This window comes from Triticum aestivum, chromosome 2D (genome assembly GCF_018294505.1).
Source record: "Triticum aestivum cultivar Chinese Spring chromosome 2D, IWGSC CS RefSeq v2.1, whole genome shotgun sequence".
In the NCBI taxonomy this organism is placed as follows: domain Eukaryota; kingdom Viridiplantae; phylum Streptophyta; class Magnoliopsida; order Poales; family Poaceae; genus Triticum; species Triticum aestivum.
The window spans coordinates 626,740,597-626,751,550 of NC_057799.1; the positions used below are offsets into that span (position 1 = coordinate 626,740,597).

At 46.1% G+C, this 10,954-nt stretch overlaps 1 long non-coding RNA gene and 1 pseudogene across 1 annotated transcript; one reads left to right on the forward strand and one right to left on the reverse strand.

The window, feature by feature from the left end:
- The first annotated feature begins 2,054 nt into the window (after positions 1-2,054).
- Positions 2,055-4,888, forward strand: LOC123055118 (uncharacterized). The gene is made up of 2 exons (XR_006426531.1): positions 2,055-2,509; positions 3,024-4,888. It is a non-coding gene; the product is annotated as an uncharacterized lncRNA (long non-coding RNA).
- Positions 4,889-7,673: 2,785 nt separating this feature from the next.
- LOC123056099 (uncharacterized) overlaps positions 7,674-10,954 on the reverse strand; it is a 5,530-nt pseudogene continuing 2,249 nt past the window's right edge.

Consider the following 10,954-nt stretch of genomic DNA (forward strand, 5'->3'; position numbering starts at 1 on the left):
TGGGTCTACATGAAGGGGATGTAGCTGTGGGTTTGCCCCGGATGTTGCTCCCAGGTGTCCCTGTGTGCTGACCTGACACAACCGGGTGGAGAGGTCCACTGGTCAAAGCCCGTCTGTGGGAAGTCAAAGGGCTAGATCTCGTGGTCAACCGCTCCAGGGTTAGGCGGGACGGGGGACCTCGGGGGGTAGCAATGCCACCGGAGCGTCGCACCGGCCCCTCATACATGCGGGGTGGTGTTGTGGCATATCCAAAGAGACGGCACGCGTCTCCGGGGTGAGGCCCCCCTCACGGACGGCGATGACACGGTAGTAGACGTTCTGCGGTAACGGTGCGGCGTGAATATTATTAAATACTCGGATCGCGATAAAATCATGAGTTTTTTACACGACGTGGGCACATGTGCTATAGGAACGATGGTAATTTTTCATAATTTTTGGTGATGGAGAAGTATCCGAACACTTCCCTCTACGCGGATTGCCCTTAGCATGTCTACGACTGTGGCCGGCGGCCTCCGTGGGCTAGCATGCCGCCAATCTTGCGTACGCGGCTTCTCACAAGCCTGAAAGTGTTGTGGCATGTCCGAAGAGGCGGCACGCATCTCCGGAGCGTGGCCCCCCTAACTGACGGCGCCGCCGCCGGCACCTGGAGGGGCGAAACGGACGCGTCGGGTCTACACGGAGGGGATGTAGTTGTGGGTTTGGCCCGGATGTTGCTCCCAGGTGTCCTTGTGTGCTGACCTGACACAACCGGGTGGAGAGGTCCACTGTTCAAAGCCCGTCCGTGGAAAGTCAAAGGGCTAGATCTCGTGGTCAACCGCTCCAGGGTTAGGCGGGACGGGGGCCCTAGGGGGGTAGCAATGCCACCGGAGCAACGGGCAACGCACTTCCTTCACAAAACTGGGCATGTTCTCTCTCGATAGCTAGATGCTACCTCGGAAATGGTGCAGTTTACAAGAGGCCTTCAGTTAGGCTTCTGCGAAATGCGCTCAAACTTTTACCACAACCTACAAGGGCCACATGACGCCACCGTGCTAGGTCTCGAGGATTTCCGGCAAAGTATGATTTTTTGTGGATTTTAACGGCTAGATCCGGCATGTTGCTGAGGCACATTTTCACCCTTCGGGGGTGGGGCCTGCCCCTCCTTTGGTTGCACTAGGCCTACACATACCGCAAAGACATCATATATGATTTGACAAACCACTTCTGGACATCATTTCAGGTGGTCGCCATGCAGATCTGTAACTTCCCGCATTGAAACCCTACGAATGCAATAAATGTCTCAAATATTGCAGGCGGCCCCGAAAAATGCCATGTCCTGCCACGTGTCATGCGATGGCCCCCTTTGAGATCACGAGAAGTATCGAGGTCAACGGAGAAACGGGCAACACACTTCCTTCACAAATCGGACAAGTTCTCTCTCTATAGCCATATACTACCTCGGAGATCGTGTAGCTTACAAGCGGCCTCCGGCCAGGCTTCTGCGAAACGCGCTCAAACTTTTCCCACACATTACAAGGGCCATATGATGACACCGTGCCAGGTCCCAAGGATTTCCGGCATCATATGATTTCCCGTGGATTTTAACGACCAGATCCGGCATGCCGCCGAGGTACATACACCCCCGGGTGGTGGGTCCTGCCCGTCCTTTGGTTGCACTAGGCCTACACGTACCGTGAATACATCATATATGGTTTTACAAACCACTCCTAGACATCATTTCAGGTGCTCGCAGTTTACAAGCGGCCTCCGGTCAGGCTTCTCCGAAACGCGCTGAAACTTTACCACACCCTACCGTGGCGGGCTCGGCCCGGTCGGGAAGCATGGGAAGGAGCGAGCCGTTTAGACCGATGCCCTTCTCCAAAATTGTTAAGTGTTTACTCGGAATAAGAGGAGAAAATACAATTGCAATAGCTTAAATCTCATTGGTGGAACCAGTTGTGGCATGGATGATGACATGGCTCACATCTACCCATCCATCTCTCCACACCACATGCCACATCCACCCATCTAAAGAAAAGGAGGAAAAAAAGAAAAAGAAAAACAAGACAGAAACCCACCGCACGCCTCCCCCTCTCCCTCTCTCGCTCGTCTCTCCCTGCTCCCTCCCCCCACCCACGAAACCCTCGCCGCCGCTGTCTACGCCGCTCGATTCCGGCGTGTTCCGGCGGCCCTCGCCGGCGCGCAGCACAGATCCGTGCTCCCGTGCCGCCTCTCTTCCCTTCCCTCCGGCCAGATCCGCCTTTGGCGGCCCCGAGAGCTCACCCACGACCCCTCCCCATGGCTAGGGTTTCGAGGGTGGCGTCCCCTCCAAATCCGGCGTGTCGCTGGCGACTCTGCTCCGCCATCTTCGACGCCCACCGCAAGTCCCACGGGCGGCTCCGCCTCGTGGTCAGTGCTCCTGCACCCGGTGGCTGCGGGGCGGACGCACGCGGCGGGTAAACTCCGGCGAGACGGCGGCCCCCTCCACGGCGTGACGGCGGTGCACTGCATTGGCTAAAGCATCCCCATGGTGAGCCCCTCTGCACTCCTCTGTTCCCCCCTTTTCCTTGTATAATGATGCTTCACATTGCTTGATATGAATGTGATTTTGGTCAATCTTCACTTCCGCCTAGCTAGCTAAAAGAAACGTGTGTTTGTTTATGTATGCTATAACAAATCACGTACGTGTATGCTAGCTAAAAGAAGCAACCAAGCTAGTAGCTTAATTGATATACAGGAAACTAGCTAGATGTGCCTCTCTAACAGTGTGTTCATCAGGCTGCTCTCAGGTATCGTTTGAGTGCGCCAATTAGTTCGGCCAGCCTCTATGATTTATTCTGATAGTTGCTGGAGTACTTCTATTTGTGAAAAATTCGATGCAACAAAAAAAATGTTAATCAGTCCGCTCTCTCAAAGTCAAGTTTGGGCTGCTGCATATGAATGGATTTTTTTTCTCAGTTTGGGAGCTAGGTACTGGTGGAGTTTGGTGTATCCATAGTCCGCTCTCTCAAATGTTAATCAGCCTCTGTGATTTTTTTTCTCAGTTCTAGAGATGCAGGGAGGGAGGGACGTCCATGGATTGGACTGCAAGGATTGGATGCAAACCAATGCACATGAGGAGGAGAGATGCAAGCCATGCCATGACCTGAAGGTCCCTGCCGTGAACCCCTTCCCTTCACGTGTATAATCATGCTCAACATATGATTTTTTTAATCTTCAATTCAGCCTAGCTAGCTGTTGTAGTACTTGCTTGTCTCCTTCCAAATGTTGCCCCAGTTCGTTGAGCTTCTTATTGCTCCAAGTAGTACTGCTATTTTTCTGCTCTGCGATTTGATGTGCATGGTTCCAGGCTCCCAGTCTACCACTTTTGTTGCTGTGATGTCGAGCTCTGCTTTCTTTATTATCACGAGTTGCAAAATTAGTAGGAACTAAACTTTTGTTAACTTGTTGGCTGAACCAATGGAACTACTGTTATATTTGATTTGTCGCTCAACTAGTTCTGCAATGATTGGATCGAATGATGGCATGACCCTACTGTTATCATTGCAATTATCTTGGTCTTATAGATGTTATTGTTCCTGTCATATAGCACATGCTACTTTCTTTATTAGTTGGCTGCTGGTTCTATTTGTTCATATGTACAAGTGCTAATGTTTCTTTGTTATCTTATAAAGGATATAGTCCTTCATTTGTATATAGCTGTAACTCTCTTATTGATCAACATATACTGATTCGTCTCTTTACTGCAATTACTCTGTAGTTCATGATTTGCTCCCGTAGTGGTATAAAATTATAGTTTCTCTTTCAAGCTGGTACTGTGTTTGATATATATTAGTCTTTATCTAAATACCATGTATTGGTATTTCTTGTATGGTTTAGTACATCATCTACTGGTGGTTTAGTTGTATATTGTACAGGACATAGTCCTGATGGTTGCATGTAGTGATAATTCTTTCTTTGCATTAGCTATTTCATATGTTTCAGATGATTTAGATGCATGCTTATACTCCTATCTATACCAGGTGCATGTGTTGTGCTTGTGTACCTGTATACAGAATAGTACCCATGTGTAAGTGGGTGTATGTGTTCTGCTTACAGCAGATGTTTAGTAAATGTGCTATCAATGGCCTATTTCTTCTTGCAGGTTATGGACTATATCTTTTCTTGCCAATTCCCTCTCTCTTAAATCTGATTTGAACAGATGCTACACTTGTCTCTTCACTTTCTTTCTTTCTCCTACTCTCACTGATAAGAACATGTGCTCCTTCATCTTGCCATGCCAATGATGGTGTCCTGAGGCTCTCATCGTTACTTAACAACAGATGCTGCACTACTTGATCCAATGATGCAATAGTCCTAGCACTACTAGGCTGCCTGAGGACAATCCCTACTTCAAACCCTACCTCTGGGCTAGTTGATTAGTAGTGGGTTAGTTGGATTTCATCTGAAAACTAACCCAAGCTTAATTGAGGGACCCCCTAATCATGGAGTTAGTGCTAGTTTGAATTGATCTTTGGGTTTGGCTTTGATCTATACTTTGCTGGCTCTACTTCTGTCTTGGGCTATTGGCTCCATTTATGCAGTGTTGGCTCTCTTCTACTGTTTCTTTGATCAACTTAATCTGATTGGGGTTTGACTAATGTTTCCAAATTCCTAAGTGCTAGATCCTACAGTAAAGGCATTTTGCTAAGGGGAATGCTGCATTTAAACCTTGATCAAGTTTTTCCTGTTTGTTGTTTCTTGTTTTGCAGGTTGATGAACTGCAAGAAAGAAGCAGAAGATGAAGAACTAGATAGTTTAGTATAGGTTTAGTTTAGGACTTTTTCTTTCTTCTTTTATTTCTTTTTCCTCTAAGTGTAATTCCTGAATGCTTGTAATTGACATTTATATTAATAAAGTCTATTGTTTATTATTCAGACCAAATAATTGTAGTGTTCCATATATTATGAATATAGTTTCTTTTATTCACTTTTTGCAATATCACTTGTATTATTTCTTCATCAATATAGGTTTGCATATATGCCTACGATCTCCTAGCTTAGACGATGAACTGTCATATTTCTGCATAATCCCATATTATTCTGCTTTGAAATGCTGTCAAATGAATTGAAAAAGAGAAAACAGGGAAAAAACTATGCCTACGGCAAAGCCGTCGGCATAGATCGGCCCAGGGCTACCCAGGGCGTGCCACGTGGCAGGCTATGCCTACGGCAAAGCCGTCGGCATAGATTTTCATCTATGCCGACGGCTTTGCCGTAGGCATAGCCCTGCCACCAGGATGCACACCGGAGCGACACGTGGCAGAGATCTCCGTCGGCATACCTCTACCACGTGTTGTCCCCTGGTTCGTCAGCGCTTTTGACGGCGTCGTCCGTTGCCGTCAGGCGGAAAACACTGCCGACGGCTGGCCCATGGCCGTCGGCATAGGCACCTATGCCGACGGCTATACTACGCCGACGGTCTGACACATCTACGCTGACGTGATCTACGCCGACGGGGCTATGCCGACGGCAGCCGTAGGCATAGATCTATGCCGACGGCCCTGGGCCGTAGGCATAGGCCGCGAGTCCGGTTGATATCTGGAGGATAGGGGATGGAGCCTCTGTCAGAACGTGGAGGGATCCATGGATTCCCCGGCGAGGTGATTTTAGACCGATTACTCCTACGCGGAATTATCGTTTTAACAGAGTTTCAGATTTTCTGGACAACAATGGTGCTTGGATAATGGAACGTCTTGAGGAACATTTTTGGCCGATGGATATTGTGGAGATTGTTAAAATACGCACTTCCCCTCGCAACAACAGTGATTTCATTGGATGGTTTCCTGAGGCACGTGGTATGTTTACGGCAAAGTCGGCGTATAAATTAGCAACTGAAGCTCATGACGAGGCTTTCGCTGGTGGGGCGTCTAGTGCCAGCCCAAATGGCAGCCGAACCATACGGAGCTCTATATGGAAGACTAATGTCCCACATAAGATGAGGATCATGGCGTGGCGTACAGCAACAGGGTCACTGGCCACTAACCTGGCCAAGAGTAAGCGCAATATCCCAGGTGTTAGTACGTGTCCACTGTGTGGAGTTGAGCAAGAGAGCAGTTTTCATGCGCTTATTGCATGCAGGCATGCTCGGTGTGTATGGGAAGGTGTACGTAAGGTTTGGCCTTTACCTGATGATTCTATGCTAGTGGACACAGGAAAGGATTGGGTGCTTCAGCTTTTGGCAAAATGTTCAGAACATGTAAGAGACCTTGTAATTATGACTATATGGTGGATTTGGCAGCTACGCAATGACAGAACGCATGGGAAGGGTGAGTGCTAGTGCAGGCAACAGTTGATTATCTGGACAGCTATTATAGATCTTTGAATCTTGTTAAGAAGTATAGCATGGAGGAGATTATAAAGGGGAAGATGGTGTCTGATGTGTGCAGCCAGACTTGTAAGAACAATACCTGCCATACTCCCGTCAAGCATTGGCCTCCGGCACCGAAAGGATGGGTGGCGTTTTCTGTGGACGGATCCTTCTCGGTTCATGACGGGTGCGCGTCCGCTGGGATGGTACTTCGAAGTGAGAATGGTAAGTTGATCTTCGCTGCCTACAGATACATCTTCCACTGTAATGACTTCTTAGAAACAGAGATCCATGCCTTGATGCAAGGTATGGCCTTGGCTATTCAGCACTCGGACAAGCCTGTCATTGTCCAATCAGATTCTATAAATGCCCTGGCCACTCTTGGATGAAACACTTTGGTCAGATCGGCCTACGGTCACTTAAATGCTGAGATTAAAGCTCTTATGGTTGATCGAGAGTTGGTTCCACTTAAGATTACTAGAGATCAAAATAGGGGTAGCACATCAACTAGCTTTTTATAGCCGTACTGAGGCTTGTACTGCCGTATGGTTGAATTCGACTCCTCCGTGTTGTGAGGATTTGATGGCTCGAGATTGTAACCCTATCATTATGGAATGAAACTCTCTTTTACCCCGCAAAAAAGAACGTGTGGGGAAGGATTCACATTCACTGCGGCAGGGATACAAGCGGACGCGTCCGCAAAGCAAAAACTAACCTAATTATTGCTATTTAATAGCCGTGCTAATGCAAAATTATTGATGCGGATGCTCGCAGGATTCACGGGCGCGTCCGCCTGCATGCGCACCATCCGGTGACCGGACCCGCTTCTCATGGTGACGGCAAGAAGCTCCAATGGCGAACAGAGGATAGACGTGAGAGAGATAAAAGAGCAAAGGATGGATCGATCCTAATCACCATGAAGCAGCTATGCCTTTGCTTGCCCATCCATCAAAATAATTGCTCACTACACCGGCCATAATATTCCGGCGTCTTTTTTAACTTTAGAGGACAGATCCAAATGATGTTTCCATAACACGACACGCCTGACCTAACTAACTTTCCAGCGCATTTAACTTTAGAGTACAAGCTAACTAACTTTCCAGCGTGTTGTAACTTTAGGGTACAGATCAACTTTCCAGCGTTTTTTTGTTTTCTTTATGACTCTCAGATTGCTCTCATGGGTGGTCTATAAATTCCGTCTGATCTAGTCATGCAATTCATAGTGAACAAGGCGTATGCCAAGAGGATCTCTCCGAGGACGACCTCATCGCTCTTGCCGACGACGAGGGTTAACTGGACCTCGTGGTGGCGGCAACCATGATCTACTGGTTTGACGTCCCGCTCTTCTACACCACGGTCAAGCCCGTCCTGAAGAAGCCCGGTGGCATCCTCACAGTGTGGGGTACAACCTCGACATCCACCAGTTTGGAAGGAGGCTCCAGGAGCGGCTCGATGCAGCCATTGGCCCGTACATTGACCCAAGGGCTCGGATGGCCCTGGACATGTACCGCGAGCTGCCATTCCCATTCGAACCCATCGGCGTGCACTAGTAGAAAACATGGCATTTGTCCCGATTCGTAAGGGCCTCCCGGTTCCTGAACCGGGACTAATAGGTCGGTACTAATGCCTTTCCCTTTTAGTCCCGGTTCTTACACGAACCGGGACAGATGGGCATCCACGTGGCCGCTTCGGGCAGCCCAGGCAGGGGGGCCTTTGGTCCCGGTTGGTGACATAAACCGGGACCAAAAGACTACCACGCGTCAGCAGCTGGTTGGAGCTGAGGTTTTTTTTTTTTAAAAAAAGTGGCTGGTTTAGGGGTTTTGGGGGTTAATTTTTGTTATTAGCTAGCTAACAGAGAGAAGTGTCCTCTCTTATATCTTCGTTCTTGGTTTACCAACGCTACTGCTATGTTCATTTCACCCGCTGATATATAATAACTCATGCATGCTCGCATCATACATCATCATATATAATAACAAGTCCTACATAATTGTTCTTAGCACATGATCATCAGTATCAGGTAGGACCTAAACACCCTTAAGATAAAATAGCATAAAACAATATAGACCCTGACTCTCCATTATGAAGAATGGAGATCATCCTGTCTCCAATTCTTGCGCTTCGCTTCCTTTTGCTTCCAAGAAACTCCTTACGACTGTCCATACATTTTTTCCATTCTTTGATTGTCATGTCTCCACTTCTTTTAGAAATCCGGTATGGACAGTTGAGATTCGTAGGATGACCTGGATATATGTGCAAAACACGAAGGCTGCCATTCTGATACATCAAATGAGGCACACAATCCTCTGGGATCCTCTGTTGAAAAACATAGTAATAACTTCGTAGTTAGCAATGATGTACTAGTTTTAGAAGTATGCAAAAAGATGCACGGATGTCGTAATAGTAAAAAATCTTACCAGGGTATCTCCATGGTAGTTACCGTAGTTCAACACGTGCACTAGTGGCACGTATTGACCATAATGTTGAGGAGTTCGATTGTAGACATTGTAATTCTCAAGATCAGTACAAAATGCTATCAGATGATTTTTCTCCTTATAAGTTAATTCGGAGCCATCGGTGTAGTGGGTTTTGTCTACCATCTTCCGCACATTCTTTGAAGAATCAAAATAAGCTATCAATGGAAATAAGCTGTCAACTATTTTGAAATAAACAATATAAATTACTTAATAACTATGTTAAGCTCATGTGGGGGAAGAATTGGAGGTGTATCCACAAGGACCCAAATGTCCATATTGTCTTGCTCGATTGTAGGATCACCAAGATCCATGGTGACAAGCATACCCTCATGAAAACCATACATCTTGCAAAGTGCTTCCCAATTTTTGCAACCAAAATGGGTTACACTCTCAGCATTGTACAACTTTACTTTAAAATCCACACCATGATGGGTCCTTAGGAGAATTTTTTTGGTTTCCATACTTTCATGGTCTTCAAAACCCATCCTCTTCAAGACATAGCGTCTTGCATAGCATGGGATAAGCTAGTCGAATTAAAAAGATGAAAAATACACGTTAAAATAGTTGAAGTCGTGCTTAATTACGGAAAAAACTATTGTCGTCGTTGCGTACTGTATGAACATCGAAGGTCTCCTCGAGCTTAATGCTGAAGCGCCGATCTTCGTCCAACTCAATGAACCTGTCGCACATACCTCGGTCGTCGTGGCACCAGTCACACTCCCCCGGGCGGTTTTCGTCGTCCGAGTACGACATTTCCGGCCTATGTTCATAATTCAAATATTAAACTTGTACAATTAAATATATGTACTAAAAACCTAAATTAGATCATTATTATTAATCACGGGTTGACTATCGGTGATGGTACGTAGCTCCTCCTTTCATTCCCGAGTGCATTATTACACCAAATTGTCTAGCACACGGGAATGAAGGAGAAGCTACCCCACGACGGCGTGGATGATGGAGGGGCTCCTAGATTTCTGCATATAGTGCTCTCGAATTTTAGCATTCAAAGTAGGAGTACTTTTCCAATATGAGCATTCAATAAGCAAAACCAAATCATAAAATAAAGTAGTATTCGAATTAGCATGCATTCAATTATAAGCAAAAGTACATCATCTCTTGTGTCCGTACATCGTCAAATATTATCACTAATACTCCTTGAATACTATCATACATATAGCATCACTAATAGAGCTAGAACCGTAGCGCCCGACGGGTATCGTCGCGGGCGGTGGACACCCAAAGATAAGGAACCATCACAGGATCATAGCTCCAGTGAGATCCCTGAAGAACCTGCCAGGTATTGTCGAACCTGCCCTCCAATGCAACCATGTAGCGACGGACGTGCTCGTCCTCCTCGCTGACACGGTGACGTACCACCTCCGCGGTGTCCGGAAGCCTCGGCACCGTCACTGGCCCACGCGACCGCCACCAAACAAGGATCGGGTCAACAACGGGCTGCCTCCTCACCAACCTACGTCCCCCGGAAGGTAGCATCTTCCAATACCAGCCCGGCGGAGCCCAATCCCGAACATGGCCCTGATCAAGCAGGCCTCCACCGCCGAGTCGACGACGACGAGGATGCGGGATAGGCATCGCCGACGTCGATGCGGGAACTACTTCTATATATATTTAAACAAAGTAGTTTTATTAATTAAATCAACTAGTTCAACTACTAAGCACTTACTATAAATAAATAAAGTACTACTTACTAAAAACAAACTACTTCTATATATAGTAAAATAAAGTAGTTTATTAAATCAACTAGGTAGTTCAACTATATATGAAGCACTTACTATAAATAAAACAAAGTAGTACTTACTAAAAATAAACTAGTTTAACTATAGTTCTATTATTTTTCTAACTAATTATATTAAACATTTTCTCTTCTTATTTTTTCCTTTTTCCTCTATTCTAAATATGAATATATTCATAAATGACTTCTATCATTCACAATTTTCCTATACATACACAATAAATTGACAAAGAAAATACTATGAACAAAAAAATCATTAAAATTCTATGAACAAAATTACAATAGAAAAAAATCATAAAAATTCTATGAACAGAAAAAATCATAAAAATTTGACATATTCGATCTTTGCATATATATGAACATACAAACATGCATATTCAACAATAATATCAGC